Source organism: Hakea prostrata, chromosome 3, assembly GCF_041222555.1.
Source record: "Hakea prostrata isolate BN-2017 chromosome 3, UWA_Hpros_2, whole genome shotgun sequence".
Lineage (NCBI taxonomy): Eukaryota > Viridiplantae > Streptophyta > Magnoliopsida > Proteales > Proteaceae > Hakea > Hakea prostrata.
The window spans coordinates 53,852,914-53,872,124 of NC_142602.1; the positions used below are offsets into that span (position 1 = coordinate 53,852,914).

General features: G+C 40.1%; 1 protein-coding gene across 1 annotated transcript in view; it reads left to right on the top strand.

The window, feature by feature from the left end:
• Window positions 1–19,211, top strand: part of LOC149022487 (BTB/POZ domain-containing protein At3g44820-like) — a 62,891-nt gene that overhangs the window by 42,941 nt on the left and 739 nt on the right. The window lies entirely within an intron of this gene.

The following is a 19,211-nucleotide window of genomic DNA, read 5'->3' on the forward strand; positions in this document are numbered from 1 at the left end:
AGGCTGTGGCTGATTGGGATAGACCCAAGACAATCACGAAAATCAGAAGTTTCCTGGGTATGGTAGGATATTGTCGGTGCTTCATCGAGAACTTCTCTAGATTGTTGGCTCTTATGATGAAGTTTACTGTGAAAGTAGCTAAGTTCGAATGGAATGAAGCGTGTGAAAATAGTTTCCAAGAACTTAAGAAGAGATTGATAATGCTCCAGTGTTGACAATAGCAGATGATTTAGGAGGTCTGACGTGTATATAGATGCATCTAAGGTTGGTTTGGGATGTGCCCTAATGTAGCATGGAAAAGTAATGGCATATGCTTCTAGGCAATTGAAAGACTACGAACACAACTGCCCTACACATGACTTAAAACTTGTAGCTGTAGTGTTTGCCTTAAAGATATGGCATCATTACTTGTATGATGAGAGAATAGCCATATACATTGATCACAAGAGTTTGAAGTATTTCTTCACTTTGAAAGAATTAAACATAAGGCAACGTAAATGATTGGAACTAGTAAAGGACTATGATTGCGACATTCAGTATCACCCTGGGAAGGCGAATGTGGTTACCAATGCTTTGAGTAGAAAGAGAAACCAACAGACTATAGATCTGACATCTCTTAGTAAGCCCTTGTTGTACTCCATCATTGAATTGGGATTATATATTTTTCTAGAGGGTTCAAAAGCTATCCTAGCATCTTTATTAGTTCAATCGACCTTGAGGGAAAAAATTATAGAGGCGCAACCTACACATCCTGAGTTACAAAAGAAGATCGAGTTGATTTCTTTAGATTCGTAGGAAGTACCAGATTTCTCCCTAGCCTCTGATGGTGCTTTGGTGTTCAGAGGAAGAATATGTGTGCCAACAGTGGAAGAACTTATGAAGGATATCCTAATTGAAGCTCATCAGTTAGTATTTACCATTCACCCTGGTAGCATGAACATGTATAAGGATCTGAAAGAGAATTTTTTGTGGACTGGTATGAAGAATGATGTTGAAGACTTTGTTGCTAGATCTAGTACTTGCTAACGAGTGAAGGTTGTTAGGCAACCATTGTTGGGTCTCCTACAACCACTCCCCATACCTAGTTGGAAGTGGGAGGACATCACTATGGATTTTGTCACAGGTTTGCCTCATACGAGCAAGGGAATGGTTACAGTATGGATAATAGTGGATAGGCTGACCAAATCAACCCATTTCATACCGACGAAAATCCCCTACACTATGGACAAATTGGCAAGACTATATGTTGACAGCATTGCAAGACTGCATGGGGTATTGGTCAGTATTGTGTCGGACAAAGATCTGAGGTTTACCTCCCATTTCTAGAAAAGCCTACAGAGAGTACTACGTGATACGCCCATGATCCTAACCAAAACCCAAATTGCAGTTCTGAGAACTCGAGCATCCAATGGGATGAAGTTGTGGGCCATCCGAATTGAAGCTCATGATTTGGCCCCAGAATCCATAGACCTAGGTGAAGGAGATGGTGAAGCCCCTGCTTTGTTGGGAACCTGAAGGAGATCTAGTCAGAATCCTAATGGTTAGGCAGGTGGATATCTAGCTTAAGGGAGATAGAGCTAGGAGATGCCATTAAGCCAGGTATGAGCCTTCTAAATGATCCCTAGGTATGTACCCATGTTTAGGACCAGTTGAGAGGGCGAACCATCCTTGTACTACAAAGTACTAGGGGCAGTTGCTTAGGGCTGTCAATTGACCAAGCAACCGCTACCCTAGGCAATTGATTGGACTTGTATGGGTAGTTTTGTTTCTTTTGCCTTTGGCAGCCTATTTAAAGCTCTCTAAACCCTATTTCCACATTATTTTATTGCAAAGACAATTGTGGACTTTAGAGAAGCCAGAGAGCATGTGGAAGTGAATAGAAAACTTACTCTTATAGAGATTCTCGCAGATTTTCATCGATTTTTAGATCTTAGAGGTAAATAGACTAATACACTCTCTTTCTCTTCATTATTTTTATTGTTTTGAGAGTTGCTTTTCTTGAGAAACCTATATTGGAAGAAGATTTGATTGGGAAAATAAATATTTACCATTGATCCTGATCACATTGTACCATGAGAATAGATCCTATACCTATTTTAATGGCAGATTCTTTCGGAGAAGGTTTTTAAAGGTTTAGATTTGAATTTTTTTATTGGATCTCCTTGCTTTTGAAGATGGGGATGTTTTTATAGTGATTTAGAGACGTGATCTAAGCCTAGGATCATCCTAAAACCTATCTAGAATGGGAGATCAGAGGTTGGACTTTTGGATTTGGAAAACTGCTAGTGCGACCAAGCAATTGCTATAGGCGGTCATTGGCCAACCCACCAGGTCAAGCAACCGACCCATTTCAAAAGTAGTTTCAATGATTGTTTTGGCCTTTTTAATTCTAAAGCACGAATGTAACTATATGGACATATTCATAGGACCTACTAGGATTTGCTAAAGTGTTGGGTTGTGTGGAACTAGGACACATAATAGATTTTATCCATTAGATAGGTAAGGAAATAATTACATTTATACTTAATTCTTCGATATGTTGTCTTCTTTCATAACCCCAACATGTCTATGTCATGTTAGTACGTTGTAACTTATTGTTTAAGCATGGTTTTTTTATGTGTATATGAATCTTGAATGTTTACTGTTGTTCTTCATTTAGTTACATGATGTGGTATGATAGATGCTATGACTTTGACATGATGAATGTTTGGGTTGGTATACCTAGCCTTATACATCAGGGGCTGTGGTCTAGACCATTGCCCTTGGTGCTTTTAGTGCATTATTTAGCTGTTGTTCGCATGTTAGGATGTCCAGATGCAAAGTTAGGTCACCCATGTACATGCTACTACCCCTTCGGCAAGGGAATTGAAGCCAAGTGACCCGTGATCCTATGGGCATCCAACATAGGTAACCAATCTGTGAGGAGACACAAGCCTGTTGTCGTATCATGTGATGGTAAGGTTGCATATGTGGAAACTTGGGATTGTGGTCATCCAACAGAGGTAGCCAGTCCGTGAGGAGACGCAGAGCATCTGCCAAACCATATGTGGATGACCATAGGGTTCTAGAACAGGCATAACCAGTCCATGAGGAATAACATTCCTAGGCAAGGTATGAAAGTTCGACGGAATTCACTAATTCGCCAAGGGGCGAAACCTAGCGAATCAGCGATATTTTAGGCGATTGGTACTGTTGATTTGGTCAATGATATTTGCCCCTCATTATTAATTTAATTGATGAAATGGTGAGCAGGTCAAGTCATTCAATTGATAATAAATGCTTGGGCTCCACTCTAAACAACTCATCGCCGTCAATAATATCTACCCCTTATTATTAACTTAATTGATGAAATGATGAGCACGTGAGGTTAAGTCATTTAATTGGTAATAAATGCATAGGCCCCACTATAAACAACTCATCACCTTTTTTACCTTAGGGATTGAAGCATTAGCCACTAACTTTCTTTACTTCTTCTTCTTCTTCTCTAGAGCTGCAGCCTGCAAGTCTCAAATAGTTGCAAAACGATTCCCACTCCATTCTCTATTTTATTTTCTTTCTCAGCTTCCATCCCTTCTGCGAAGTTAGTCGGTATTGTCAAAGGGAGGGTTCCTTTTGTTCCTTTCTACCTCCATCTGCGAAGCATCCTTGACATCTTCAACAAACAGAGACTAATGCCATAGCAGCCTCAATGGTGCATCCAAGCACGGATGTTGTGTCAAACACCTCTGGCGAACATGTGTAAAATCCAGCCCAAACCTAACTAGGACACCCTAATGGCTTTGAGATAAAGTTGGACCTTGATTTCAGTGTTATTATCTTTGAAAGACTTAGGAAGTCATGCCATACCTTTCCCTTAGGGTAGATCTGTAATATTTAGCCTTATCCTAACTTTGACCTGGCCCGGAATTTGTTATGTTTGTAGGTCCGAAGACCCGAAGTGGGGGGGGGGGGAAAGAGACTTGTGGACCCTTTTGGTTAATGATTATGAATCGGAGACCGAGCCCATGGACATTGACGATGATGCCCCTCACTTGAGAGCATTGTCAGTAATAGTTTTGAATCTGCGCACCGAAGAGGGGTGAATAGTTGAAATACCTAATGAACTCCTGTGCTCAATCCGAAAGTATTTCCCGAAACTAAACTTCTTGATGGACTTGTAGGAGAAAACCTCATTCAATTTGACCCCATATAGCCCTCCAAATTCCTGTCCGAAGTTGCTGAACTATGTCTGGCAAATCCTGCTTGCGCATTGAAGAAGGTGAGCTTAGTTGGTGGACCTAATGAACTCCCATGCTTGATCTGAAGGTAATTCTGGAAACTAGACTTCTTGATTGACTTGTAGGAGAAAACCTCACTCAATTTTACCTTTTATAGCCCTCCGAATCCGGATCCGAAGTTGTTGAACTATTCCTGAAAATTCTGTTGAAACTACTTTGGGTCGATATTGTTGGTCGATACCATCAACCCAAGGTATCTACCCAACAAGCCTAGATTCGAATAAAAAGGTGCTTTTTGGATATTCCTTCCTCCTTTTAAGTGAAACCTTGAATCTAAAACATTATTTCACTCATTTTAACATCTGAGAACGTGGGAAAGCTCCTCTAAGCCTCCTCAGCTTGGGTGTTGATCTTCTTCAAGAATCCTTTGTCTCTCTTCTTTAATCTCTTCTACAAAGTATGTGATCTCTCACTCTCTCTCTAATCTACTTCTACCTCACCTTATTCTTGCTGTTGGGGCTATGAAGGAGGTGTTGCAACCTTGCAACCACCTCTTCTAATGTCTCTTGTGATTCCTATAAACCCCCATTCATTCTATCAATGCTATGTATCTCATATCGATTCTTAACCTTGTCTTTCTTATGAAATTCCTCCAGAGCAACATGATTTCATCTCCTAAACTGTTCCTATAGTATACTAAGTCTGATTATATGTTAATAATCAATCCTAATCTATTGCTTATCATTCTCTTGATTGAATCCCTGATCTCCCTTGCAATTGCATTGATTTCATTATGAAACTTGATGTTCTTGCTCTCTTACTTTGATTCCTCTTCATGGCGACATGAGTTCATTTTCTTAATTTGATTTTCTTTAGCAATGAGGTCTGATTATATGTTAGTAATTGTCTATATTCTGCTGCTCATCATTCTATTGATTAAATTCCTAAGCTCTCTTGCATTTGCAATTGATTCCATTGAAGACCATGAATTCCAACTCTTGAACTTGATATGCCAATTTGGGGATTTCTAATTTGACCATTGGATGATGTTAATTCTTTGATAATTAGTGTCTCTATATAGTGTTTAAGCTGCTCCCCAAGTTTCGTATCGATCCGAGACCCGGAAGACCAACATTGAGCCAAAAACCCAACTTGTTGTCCGAGACCCTTTGGGTTGATACAGTGGGTCGATACCATCAACCCAAGGTATCGACCAACAAGGTTTCTGTCAGAAACTTTTGCCCAGTTTTGATCCATTCGACCTTCGATTATTTTGATTTCTTCTCTAATCCTTCATGTATGTTTGTTTAGGGCTTTAAGACTATAATTGGACCATTCTCTTGTGACTTCGGATCATCTTCTTCACAATTTGAGGTAAGGACGGTCATTGCCATATAACATAGGCTGTATGACTTTTACACTGTTGTTGGTAACTTAGTAGACTTGACTTATTAGTTGATTTTAGACATCATATGACTACTCTAGTTACCTTATGACAGTAGCACCATGCTTAATTACTTGGTTTATCATGTTTACTTATTCTTGTCATTTATTTATACACTGTATTATAAGATGTTATGACATGTTTTCAATATGGTAATGTATTGTTGATATGTAATGGATGGAAATAAGCATGTGATTGCTTAGGTATGATTTGGGATTGGGGAGTGCCCTATTGGTACTTCTGTCCTTGGACATCAAAGGGAATAGTATGGGATGTTCTCCGAAGATGCCCATTGACGCTTTCCTGGATCATTGGATGACATACATAGGACTTGTTTAGTGGTGTTTGGTTAGGATATCCCTATCATATCAGACCCGAATCGGAAGGGCATTGAGACCGAACGACCCGTGGTAGTAGTGTGGATTTGTGGGCGCTCAAGACCGGTAACCATTCCGTGAGAGGACATAAATTGCATTGCGGATACCCGAAAGGGGCCATTTATTGGTAGGGTTGCAAATGGCTAGACTTGGGCTCATGGGCACTCAATGTAACACCCCCCATATTTCTGACCCGAGATCCGTATTCCAGGTCCGAGAACCCGAAGGTTTAGTCGGGTGAACTTGTGGAGTATCCGGATTGAAGCCCATGATCCATACCCAGGACCCATGGATCTGGATCCTTTATCTGAAGAGCCTGCCTTGGCTGGAGCTGGGAATTCTGGAAGTCAGGTGTTGTTCAGAGATGTCCGGAATGAAGGTAAGATCTCCCCCATCTCTTATTTAGGGCTAGGTTGGCCTTGGGTATCAAGCCCCTAGTAAAAGCACCCTTGTATGGCAAATTACATGGGGGCGGTTACTAGTGGTGGTCGCTTAACCTAAGCGACCGGCCCAAGCGACCGCCCGGTCTGTTTTCGGGGATTTTGCCCTATTTTGCCCCCTGACTTCTATAAAAGGCAACCTCCGTCTAATTAACGAATACTTTATTCGTGGTTGCTTATTTGGGAGGTTAGACGATGCAGGGGAAGATCCGAAAGAGTCTCCTGGAGATCGATGGTTGACTTGGAAGATCAGTTCTTTCCTTCTCTGACTCTCTGGCGTGAGGTATTGAATTAACCCTTCGTTCTTTACTCTCTTTGTCCGTTAAATTAGTATTACCTTTTTCCCTCGTCTTTGTGATTACCCCCTTGGATATTTTAACTCTCTTTTTAATCTACTTGAGATGGAATAACCGTAAACGGAACCCTGTTTCCGTGAGATGGTTAATCCAATCAAGGGGAGGGTTAGGGGTAATCTATTGATGGTAATGGTTAATTTTCTCTCACCCTTTTGGCTTAGGGAGTGTTTAATTCAAGACTTAGGTCAAGATTACTCGAAATCCGGATTGAAATTGAGTAATCAGAAGCCTGAGTTTCGGATTGAAACTCACTGTTTTTGGGGCGTTCACTAGTGGCGGTCGCTTAACCTAAGCGACCGACACAAGCGACTGGCTGGTAAACAGTGACCAATTGGATTTTGGTTCTGATTCAAATTGATTCATGTGACTTATATATTCTAATAACCCTGTGTTTAGGTGTTTACTGTTTAAAAGAAAAGTCTACTAATAGTTATTGGATTCCATTTTTACGGACGTTTCAATTATATGCAAGTAAGGACAGTCTATCTTATCTATCTACATATACTTGAACATGTTAATCTGATAGTTGTTAGTCTTAATTTATATTGTTATATGCTGCTGTAGTTGTATTTAATTCTAATATACTACTGCTGTTTGCCTTGATTTCATAATTACCTGGTGAATTGTGAATGTTATATGATTATGGTAATTGGTATATGGTTATGATAGTTGGGGTGTTCCTTTTGGGATATCTTGGCTGATGATATCAGAAGGCTGTGGAATGGGACACATGCCTGCTGATACCTTCATCACTATCATGATTAATTGATGACATTATTAGGAAGAGTCTAGATTGCATGGCTAGGTACCCCACATGCTACTACCCTTTCGGTAGGGGGATTGAAACCGAGTGACCCGTGATGACAGTGATGTGACTTGGTGGTCCACTGTTAGTCATATAAATGGTAGGGTTGCATATGTTAGGGTTGGGCTCATGGATGTCCAAGGACCGGACCGGGTGTCGTGAGGAATCATGAGAGCATCCGCCCCAATAATATGTGGATGACCATAGGGTTAAGGAGTGGAGTCCAACAGAGGTAGTCAGTCCGTGAGGATTCTTACTCCTAGGTTGCGAAGGATACTGAACCGAGTTGGTTGGTGCCATAGGGGATGTATCTGGACTTCATGTAGACATGTAACCATTATGACCTTGCATTGGATTAGAAACCCCGACATGCGCCAGTACTCATTACCAATGGTCGAGGTGAGAGAGTGTAGACTTAACCCCTAACCATGGTTTGTGAGCCAGGTGTGGACTTTCCCTTTTCCCTGGATCCCTACAGAGGTAACCAGTCCTTGCCGGATCAGAGTGATGAGACTTACCCAGAGGAGGGCTGGTGTTTATTCTTAAAGCATGTCAACTGTTAGAGACTTGCATAGTTAGAAATCATAGCATCATTCATATTTTGCATTCATTCATATTACTGTTGTATCATGGCATTATTGGATGATGGATGAGATATATGATTGTTTCTTACTGAGTTCTTTAGAACTCATTCCTTTATTCTTTGTATGTTTATAGCCTGCACAGAAGAGGGATTTATATCTGAAGATGGGCTGGTTTCCTATGAAGGAACCATCCCGTTTGAAGAAGATGTGGCACCGCCAATGGGAGATGGAAATAGCATGTGCGGGAGTTCCTGCGGGTGCATGGAGTGCGCTTATCGCACCGGTTGATGGTCAGAGGCGAAAGGTGGTCGTAGCGGTTCGCACAAGAGATCGGAGAAGAATTGGAGGACCCCTCACCTTATTAAACTTGAGTCTAAGTTCATTGACTTAGAAAAGCAAACTGGAAAGAAACTGATTTAAACACTTTTGAATTATTCCGCTGCCCTCATTTTTGTTTATCCTTTATTCTTTATTTCTTTCCTTTGATATTGGAGTATTTTGGACTCCTGTAATTCATTTAATTCAGTTAATGAATATTCTTTGCTCTTGATTATCTATATTTGTCTTAAATATTGTTGATAGACTAAAACCTTGGATCTTGTGACGGACCGCACCCACGGGTTGTCGGGCAAGTAACCGAGACCGACGGGTGGGGTGTGACACTCAAGACTGGTGAAATGATCCGTGAGGGGACGTGAGAGCTTCCCATCTACTATTTGTGGATGACCAATAGGGTTGATGAGTCCGGTGGGTAATATCCGTGACTCTAGTGTGAAGGATACCAGAAAGGATCTCGAGAGGGGAGGAATGGACATATCTGGAACTGACATGATATGACTAAGTAGATGACTTGCATTGGGCTAGGCTTTACCCTGACATGCGCCAATACTTAGACCAAATGATGATGTGAGAGAGTGGTGACCGAAACCCCCAACCATGGATTTGTCCGAGAGGGATGCATGACCCAATTCCCCCCGGTGATGAGTGACTGAGACAACCTAAAGAAGTATGGTGCTATAACTTAAAGCATGTCTACCTTAGAGACTAGCATACTTAGGGTTAGAATCATATATCATCATTGTCTCATATCATATTGCATCATGCTATGTTGTGCATCATATGATTTATGTTATTATGGAATAACTTTCCTTGCTGAGTTCTTTTGAACTCACTCCTTTTTGCAACATATTTTGTTAGACTTTTCTGCAGGTACTACTACTGTTGACTGTGACGGTCAACACTTTGAGGACTAAGTTGGTGACTCATACCACTTTGGCTACGATGACTACATCTGTGAAGGCTATCAGTTCAAGACTCATATTTGTCAGGAGTAGATCCGGCCTGGCTTAGTTTCTTATGATTATGTTATTGAGGAGACATTGTATAAGTTAGCAGAAACTGTAACTTAGTTGCTTACCTTGTTATTTCCCTTCTTTGGAGATCTGGTTGTAACCTTTACCTTATTATTTCGATCTACCTTCCGCACACGTTTGTAGAGTATATTTCCCCTATACTCTATAGTTGTCTTTTGATTTGGTACTTGTTATTCCGCACTCTGATGTTATTTGTGATCCTTCTGTGATAATTTCTTAACTTTTATTATTAGATTACTTGAATACCATAATTTGTTCTTGCTTTTGATTATATTATTGTGCTAAGTGGATATGATCATTCCTAAATTGGATCTGTTGGGCTGTGGATCACTCCCGAGTAACCCGGATAGGGTACCTCCTGGGTGGATTTAGGGCAGGATGTGACAACATGAGAGCGATTTTCACCCGTGATTCGCTTGTGTTTCGCCCTTTCGCAGGAAAATCAGCAAAAAATCGACGATTTTCCTGCGATATTTAGCATATATCATTTTCGCCAATGTGTTTATTTTGCTTCTCACCGAACCGTCCGATATTTGACGAATTTCGGGCAAAATTCACCAAAAAGTAGATCCATGTTCCTAGGTGGGTAAGGATACTAGACCAAAAGGGCACTAGGCATGAGGAAAGGTATCTGGACCACATGTGGCATCTTATTGTATGTCCTTGCATTGGGTTAGGATACCTCGACACGCACCAGTACTCATACCAATGGTCGTGGAGATGAGAGAGTGTGGCCTTATAACCTCAACAATAGTGTGGTGTGGACCGTACCCTATACCTAGGATTCCAATAAAGGCAACTAGTCCATGAGGGATCAGAGTGACGAGACTTCCTAGAGGAGGCTAGTGTTCATCTTAATGCGTGTTTACATAGGTAGACTAGCATGGTTAGTTTATTAGCCGTGTACTTAGAATATCATTGCATCCTCTATATTCCTACATTCATGTTATCATGGTATATGTAGATTGTTGCCTTACTAAGTTCTGTAGAACTCATCCTTGTGGATTTCCTTGTTTTCTTCATATTACTTTGCAGGTCATGAGGTAACCTTTCTCCCAAAGAGTTCGACATTGGTGGAATAGAGGAATGAACCCTTAGGAGTACTCTGAGCCACACGGAGACACGTGCCTCTGTATGGACTACTCCTACGGAGTCTAGCCCTTCTAAGCATCGAGACATTACTTGCGAGGGCGTGGTGGCACTGATTGGGATTATGTACACGTTTGTTTGCCAAGTTTGGCACATTGCGTGACTTATGGATTCATTTGGAATAGAATAAGTGTAAACTTGAATTAGACTAATTCCTTTGCTTCCGCTTATAGATTTCATTTCAAATATTCCTTAAGATTCTTTTTAGCATTTTGGACATTTATTATTCTCATTTGTTGATGGAATATTTATTTCTTCTTCATGATTATGGTTTTGTGTGCTTTATTTATTACTGAGATTGTAATATAATCTTGTGACTGTGATCACATCCACGAGTAGTCGGGGCGTATCTGATACTATCGGGATGGGTGTGACACACTAGGACCCAGTTGGATTTGAGTACAGCCCATCATCCTTAGATGGATGGACAATTAGAAAGAACCCTCAAGATATTGGAAGATATGCTTCAAGCCTATGTTGTAGACCAAGGTGGTAACTGGGATGATCATCGTGCATGGGTGGAATTTTCCTATAATAATAGTTACCATCGACAAGTTGGCATAGTTCCATTTAAGGCTCTATATGGGCGTACTTGCAGGACTCCTCTCTATTGGGATGAAGTTGAAGAAATGTGTGTTTTGGGTTTGGAATTGATTGAGACCACTAGTGCTATAATATATGTGATAAGGGAGAGAATCGAGGCTGCACAATCCAACAAAAATCCTATGCCAATAAAAGAAGAACAGATTTGGACTTCCAAGTTGGAGAATGGAAATTTTGAAGGTATCACCGATGAAGAGCACAATGAGGTTCAACATTAAAGGAAAGCTCAGCCTTAGGTACATTAGACCATTCGAGATTATTGAGAAGGTTGGTCTGGTCTTACATGTTAGCTCTTCCTCTTTCTTTAATTGGTGTGCACGATGTGTTCCATGTTTCAATGTTGAGGCAATGCATAGTGAACCTGAGCATCTCCTACCACAAGAGCCTAAAAGTTTGAGCGCAAATCTTATCTATGAAGAAGCCTATAGAGATTTTGGACTGCAAGGATAAGCAACTAAGGAATCTGACCATACCTTTCGTTAAGATCCAATGGAAGAATCATACACTCAAAGAGGCATCTGGGGAAGCAAGATTAGATGAGAGAAAAGTACCCCTACCTTTTTGCAAACCAAGGTATGCTTCAATTTCAAGGATAGAATTTCTTTTTAAGGGGGAAGCATGTGATGATCCCCATAATCCTAACCCAAAACCCTAATTGTAGGTCTAGGAACCTGTGAATCCAGTGGGAATAAGTTGCAAACCATCAGACTTGAAACCTATAGTTTGGCACTAGAACCCATGGATTTGGATGATGAAGATAGTGGTACCGCCGTTTTGTTGGAAACTGGAAGAAGACCCAATAAGAATCCATATGGCTTGTGCATGTGGATTTCCAGCTCATGAGTGACAGATTTAGGAGATACCTAAATCCTAGGTAAGAGCCTTCAGAATGTTCCCTAGGCATGTACCAGTGTTTTGGACCAATTGGGGAGGCAAACCCCCTTTGTACGATAAAGTACTGGGTAGCGGTCTCTCCAAGTAGTCAATTGACCAATCAACTGCCACCCTAGCTGGTCAGTTTTAGGATTTTCACCATCGGAACCTCTATTTAAGGTTTAAAACTTTGATTGTTGTCATTATTATATTCTTGATGGTAGAGAGGCTTGGAAAAAGTCAGAGAGCACGTGGAGAGGCAAGAGAAGGCACCTTTTGTGGAGAAACCATGTGACTTTGTTGGATTCGGATCTTGAAGGTAAGAGAACTAACCCCCCTTCTACTCTTCTCTATTAAACCATTATTCTAAGGAGTTATCTTGAGGGGAAAATCTACTTAAAGTAGGATTTGGTTGGGAAACTGTTGTTTTCCATCAATATCAAATAATATAAGAGGAATAAGATCTGTATCTATTCTGACGGCATACTCTTCCAGAAAAGAATTCCTAACTAGCAGATCTGATCTAGAACTAGGGTTTTTTATGTTTTCTTGTTTTGGATGTTTTAGAACCATGATTTACACTTGGGATCACTTCAAAACTTATCAAAGATGGGAGATCAACAGTGTGAATTTCGGACCTAAAATCTGCCAGAGATACCTAGCGATTGGTCTAGGTGGTTGGTTGACCCAACCAACCGGCCCTCTTTCTAACTTTGTTTCGAAGTTTGATTTGGCTAGATTGATTCTAATTCTTGAATGTAATTATATTAACATGTTTATAGACCTACTAAAAGTTGCAGAATACTGGTTTGGGTGAAACCAACTTATGTAGAAGGTTTTAGACATTATTCCAATAAGGGAATAATTGCACTTATGCTTGGATGATTGGTATGCTATCTCCTTTAGTATTCGAAGCATGTTCTTGTCAATTTAATATGTTGTAATTTATTGTTTAAGCATGCTTATCATGTGAATATGAGTTATGGTTATATATTGTTGCTCTTTACTTAATTACTTGATGTGGAGTGTTGTAATGTGTGATGTTGAGTGTGGGAATGCTTGGGTTTGTGTTCCTAACATCATACATCAAGGATTGTGGCTTAGACCATTGCCCTTGAAGCCTCTAATACTACATATAGTTGTTGTTTGCGCATGTTAGGATGTCCAAATGCATGGTTAGGTCTCCTATGTACATGCTACCATCCCTCGGCATGTGAGTTAAAGCTAAGTGACTTGTGATAGCCATAAGGCACTGGTGGCGTCCAATAGTCGGTAACTGTCTTGTGAGGAGACACAAGCCCACTGACGTATAATTCATGGTAGTGTTGCATATGTTGAGGGTTGGGCTCATAGGCATTGAACAGTCAGTAACCATCTCATGAGGAGACCTAAGAGGCATTCGTCCTATCATATGTGGATGACCATAGGGTTATGGGGTTCTTAATCCAATAGTCGATCCCGCAAGGATTAGAAACCCCTGGGTGGAGAACGATACTAGACTAAAAGGACACTAGGTATAAGGAAAGGTATTTAGATTACAAGTAGTATGTTACTTTTATGTCCTTGTATTTGGCTAGGATATCCCTGACACACGCCAGTTCTCATACCAATGGTCGTGGTGAGAGTGTGTGGCCCCATAACTCATACCATGGTCAGATTGGTTTAGTATCCCCATACCTAGGTTATGATGCCCAAAGTCGATTTGATGTTGTGAGAGGTCTGTGTTAGATTACCTAGAGGAGGTTGGTGTCCATCCTAATACATAGAGACTGGCATGGTTAGCATTCTAGCTGCATGCCTTGGGCATCATTGCATCTTTGCATTTTTCTGCGTCTCATGCTATCATGGTATATGTGAATTGCTTACCTTACTGAGTTCTTTGGATCTCACTCTTGTGAAATTTTCTTGTTTCTCTTAGATTGCTATGCAAGTACCGATGGAGCCCTGTTTTCAGAAGGATTCACCACTGAAGGTGTACTAGAGGCGCCAATGGAAGTTGGTTATAACGTACACGACATTCCGTTTGGTTGTGTGGAGCACTCTTACACGCCTATCAATAGGGATAGTATCATGATTGCTCATCGATGGGACTATGGGTTAGAAAATAGTACCATGATGGCACATTTAAGACATTCGGAACAAGATACATGTGAGACACATGAAAAAGATTGTAAACCCTTAATTTGAGCATTTCTTTCCTTCCATTTGTAGATTCCTTTGTGTTTCCTTTAAGACTTAACATTTATTACATTTAATTATTATTGGGTTTACTTTTCTTTTGTTTATGATTATGGTTTTGTGTGCAATATTTATTACTATAGCTATAACCTGATCTTGTGACTGTAGATCACATCCATGGGTAGTCGGGTTTGATCCGATATCATTGGGTGGGGTGTGACCCAAGTGGCTAGCTATTTGGAAACAATGAGCCATTTACTTTAAATAGAGAGCCATTGAGTAAATAAGACCAATTCTTTTAAAAAATAATAATAATTATAGAAATAAATAGAAAGAAATCCATTTATGAAAAGGTCAACTGTTTGGTACAAATCACCGGGCGTTTGAATCCAATGGCTATATTCCAACGTTCATATTACTCAAGTGCCTAATCGTTTGTTCTAAACAATGAGCCGTTTTTGCTAAAATATGACTGTTAATAACCGTTGGGACTTAAACTTAAGGTAATTATTCACCCTATTAATACTCACACCGTTCGAGAGTAAGAACTCTACCAAGTTCTCTTATTTCATAGTCTCCTAAGTCACCAAAGCTTTCATTTTTCACATTGAAAAATAAATTCAAGCCTCTCACCTCTTGTGCACTCCGCAAAGTATTCTTCCAAGGATCCAATCCCATCAAGATTGATAGAGATTGAGGTGATTAGAAGCTAGTTGGGAGCTCAGGCAATCTCGAAGTGGTGCAAGAATTTCATTTGTGCATTCATCTCCATATTGCACTACATTCACTCTAGGGGTACAGTGTCACACCCCTTGATAGGTAACATCTATCATTGTGCTTGTTTTAATTTAATTCTAGTTCTAGGTTGAATTAGAAGTGTAAAGGGTGCTTTTGCCCACATCAACAAAGAGTGTAAATGGCGATCTTGCCCTAAGAAATAGATTTATAAGGATTTAATTATTTACCTACTGTATTGAAAAGAGAATTACTAGTGGAATACTCTATTGAAAGCAAGAGAGAAGTGTACGTAGACATGCAAGTCAACCATCATACAACATTGTGTTGTGGTTGCTTGAAAATTTGCTTAAAACAGTCCAATTATTTTTGAATTCACAATTATTAAAAAAATTGAACTAATTCACTAGTAGTAACCTCTTCACTCCCACCCCCTCCCTTCTAGGTTACATGCATTTACACATGATACTTGTACTCATGGAGGAAGAAGGAAGATGAAACTTAAGATTCTAATTTTACTGAGGGCGACATAATAAAGTTACAAGAAATTAAGGGCAACTTAGCAATTATGAAATTATCTAACTATGACTTAACATAATTAGCCAACAGGGTGTGCAATTGTGCAAATTTAAGAAACATTTTGGGATGTCATTATCCCTTTGGCATAGCTTGGGGTGTTGTGCTTCTTGCAAATTATCTTGGGTATCTTTGAAACTTTCACTATATAAAAAGTTATATTCCAAGAAAGATGGTGTATTTAGGGTTTTTATGTTGTGTTGTCAAAAAGATAGAAATGCCCCGACTAGAAGATAACATTTCTCTACCTTTTCAGAGGGGTCTCAAACATGTGCCAAAACTCCTGCAAGTTTAATATATGCAAAAAAGAATGGGAAAAAAAACCTGATTACGTAAGAGTTGTTTCTATTCCAAGAATGTCAAAAGAAACAAAAGAAATGGGAACATCAACATATATTCCCTAAATGCTTGCATTCAGAAGAGTGACTTGATCTACAATGAAAGAACTAAAAAAGTTAGTAGCATACCTAAAATAACCTTCAGATAAGTGCTGAAAAAGGATATATGCATGGCTTAAGTCTTGTTCTTGTATGATTTTGAGAAGCGAAGATCCCAAAAAAGAAGTGCAAACATCATAGAGTGACCCCAGTATTTTTACGACAAAAAATTAATGCCTAAGCCCAATCAATTCAACCCTACTAAAAATAATAGTCAAACCAAACCAGTTTACACCCTATAAGTTAAGATGTCAAACGATATGGTACAGCTTCCTCTGCTCCTAAGCTTGATTTCTTTGTCTTCTCAACCCTCCCTCCGTTAACCTGTAGTTTTTCTCTTCCCCATGTCTTCCACTGGAGAACCACCTACCAACAATGGAATCCTTATTCCAATCAGAAACCCTAACGTCAGCTTCCCACATCTTCCATTCCTAGAAAGTTCACATCCTGATATTCCAAGGCCGGAGGACACCCAGATGTCTCTGACGACAAGCTTATATTGGATCCTACAACTGAGCTTCGTTTGGACCAATACCCTTGCTGGTTTTGTCTTGGAAGGACGACCATTTCGTCGCCAGTCTGTTACAGAGGGCTTAATGGTAGCTTGGGATACTCGTCAAAAAGTGGAGGCATGTCCACCGGGAGAGCATAAATTCTTACTCTAGTTTCGTCACACCTTGGATATAGAGAATGCCATTAGTGAGGGCCCTTGGACAGTGGCAATATTTTGGTGCTAGAGCCTTGAAATGAGAAGCAAATTTGGTAGTTTACTCACCACAATTTTTTAATTCAATTTCATTCGAGTCCAATATATTTGTTGGACCCTAATGTTGCCATGAAGATCGTGAGGAAAATGGGAGAAGTAAGCTAGGTCGATCATGATAACCAATGATGTATAGTTTGGGTCTAGAGTTCATTATCAAAGGGCAAGGATTAGCATACCTCTACAGGCTTCCATTACCATTAAATGACTAGAAGGAACTGCAACGGTAGTGTCGATTCAGGATGAAAGATTACCATGTACTGGAACTTCTATGGACTAATAGGCCGTGAAGAAAAATGATGCATAGCTCAGTTTGAGGAATATCAATGTCATAGAACCAAACCATGGCTGCAATGCAGCGCTGAAATATAGAGATTTGTTGGCATTTATTAATAATAATATGCCCAAGGGAAAAAGTGGAAACTCACTTTTGGGCAATTACAAAATATAGGGTTATATTTTGGTAATTATCGCATCACTTGTAACAATTGCATTGCGGCATTCGTGAGTTTTCAAAAAAAAACGGCTCTCTCTCTCTCTCTCTCTCTCTCTCTCTCTCTCTCTCTCTCTCTCTCTCTCTCTCTCTCTCTCTCTCTCTCTCTCTCTCTCTCTCTCTCTCTCTCTCTCTCTCTCTCTCTCTCTCTCTCTCTCTCTCTCTCTCTCTCTCTCTCTCTCTCTCTCCAAGAAATGCAAAAAGGACGAAGGAAGGTTTCTAAAGCTCTTCCTCTTGTCGTTTTGGATCTCGATCTTCTACCATTCATCCACAGCGGCATTTGGGTTGTGGAGTTTATTCCCTTTCTGCATGATTGTGGAAATTAACCGGTGATTTTTCGTGGAGGAACGAGAACGTGGATTCCAAACTACTTCCGCTGCAGATCTTTCTATATTAGGAAAAGAAAATCCAGGTAAGGATCTATCTCCCTTCTATTTATAGAATAGAAAGATCAACCTATATTGGTTTTAAAGCCAGGTTCCTACAGTTCTTTGTTCCTCCCAATTGTTTGTTTTTTTTTTTTTTTTTTGAATGGATCCAATGGGAGGATCAAGGGTTTGGTAGAAATCCACAATGGAGAATCTAAGGTTTTATGGAAACCCATGGAGGATCGAAGGTTTGAGAGAAACCCTAATTTTTTAGTTAGGATCCAAGTGGGAGGATCCTTGTGATTTTCCCTTTTGTAAAAACATGCATGAATTGATACTCCATGAGAATATATTTTTTTTTAATGTTTGTTGGATTTTTCATGCGTTTTTTGGGAGAAAAAACTATTTTTTTTCCTTGTTATGAACTTTGATTCATAAAAGACGTCGTTTGGTCATAGAGGAATAAACAGAAATTCCGTTTGGTCAGACGAAGATCCGTCTGGTCACAGTGGACCAGACGAAATTTCCGTCTAGGGAGATGGACTCCCAAACGGTGATTTGTCTCAAAATCCGACTGGCTGTCAGTCTGGTTCAAAATTTGTTTCTAACTTTCTAGACTCCAGTGGCTGACACTCTGAGTGATGTTTGGGCATTAAGAGCCTAATGGGGCTAAATGGGAGCTACTGAGGTAGAAGTGTTCTGTGTGAACCACCTCATAGCATGAACATGATTTAAAGTTTTGCTTTTGTAATTAATAACAGTTTTGCTTTGGGTTATTTAATCATGCTTCTAGTGCAGAATGAAACTAGTATATAAATTCTATGTGGATTTGCATGAGGATTTGATTGGATGTTAGTTAGCATTTATTTTGGTTCAAATGCTTATCCCATAGGCCGACCATGCTAGTGTGAATTGTTGTTGCTTGTGTTTTATGCTAGAAAAGTGGAACTCATCCTTGCACATATATGGTTTCTAGTTTAAATGGCTGCTACCAAGAGTATTTTTGCTGACCTCACCAAAGGAGATAAGTTGAATGAGAGGAATTATGATCTCTGGCACCGAAAGGTGCAATATCTCCTGGAAGAGCAGGACATGCTGGAAACTATAAACCAAACCATGTCCCCACCTGAAGAAGGTACCACTGCACAGCATCACAGAGACCTTGAGATTTACAATGCTTGGAAGAGGAAGGATCGGGTAGCTAGGATTACTATCCTGAGCTATATGAAGGATGACCTAATACTTCGATTTGAGAAGCATAGGACTGCAAAGTTTTTGTGGGAGGTAGTGAAGTTCCAGTATGGAGGGACTTCCACCACTAGAGGCCGCCAACTCAGACTGACTTTTGATGGTTACAAAATGCGTCAGGGTCACACCATATGGCAGCACATAACCATCATGTCCAACATGATAAGTGAGTTGAGCGCATGTGGACGCCAA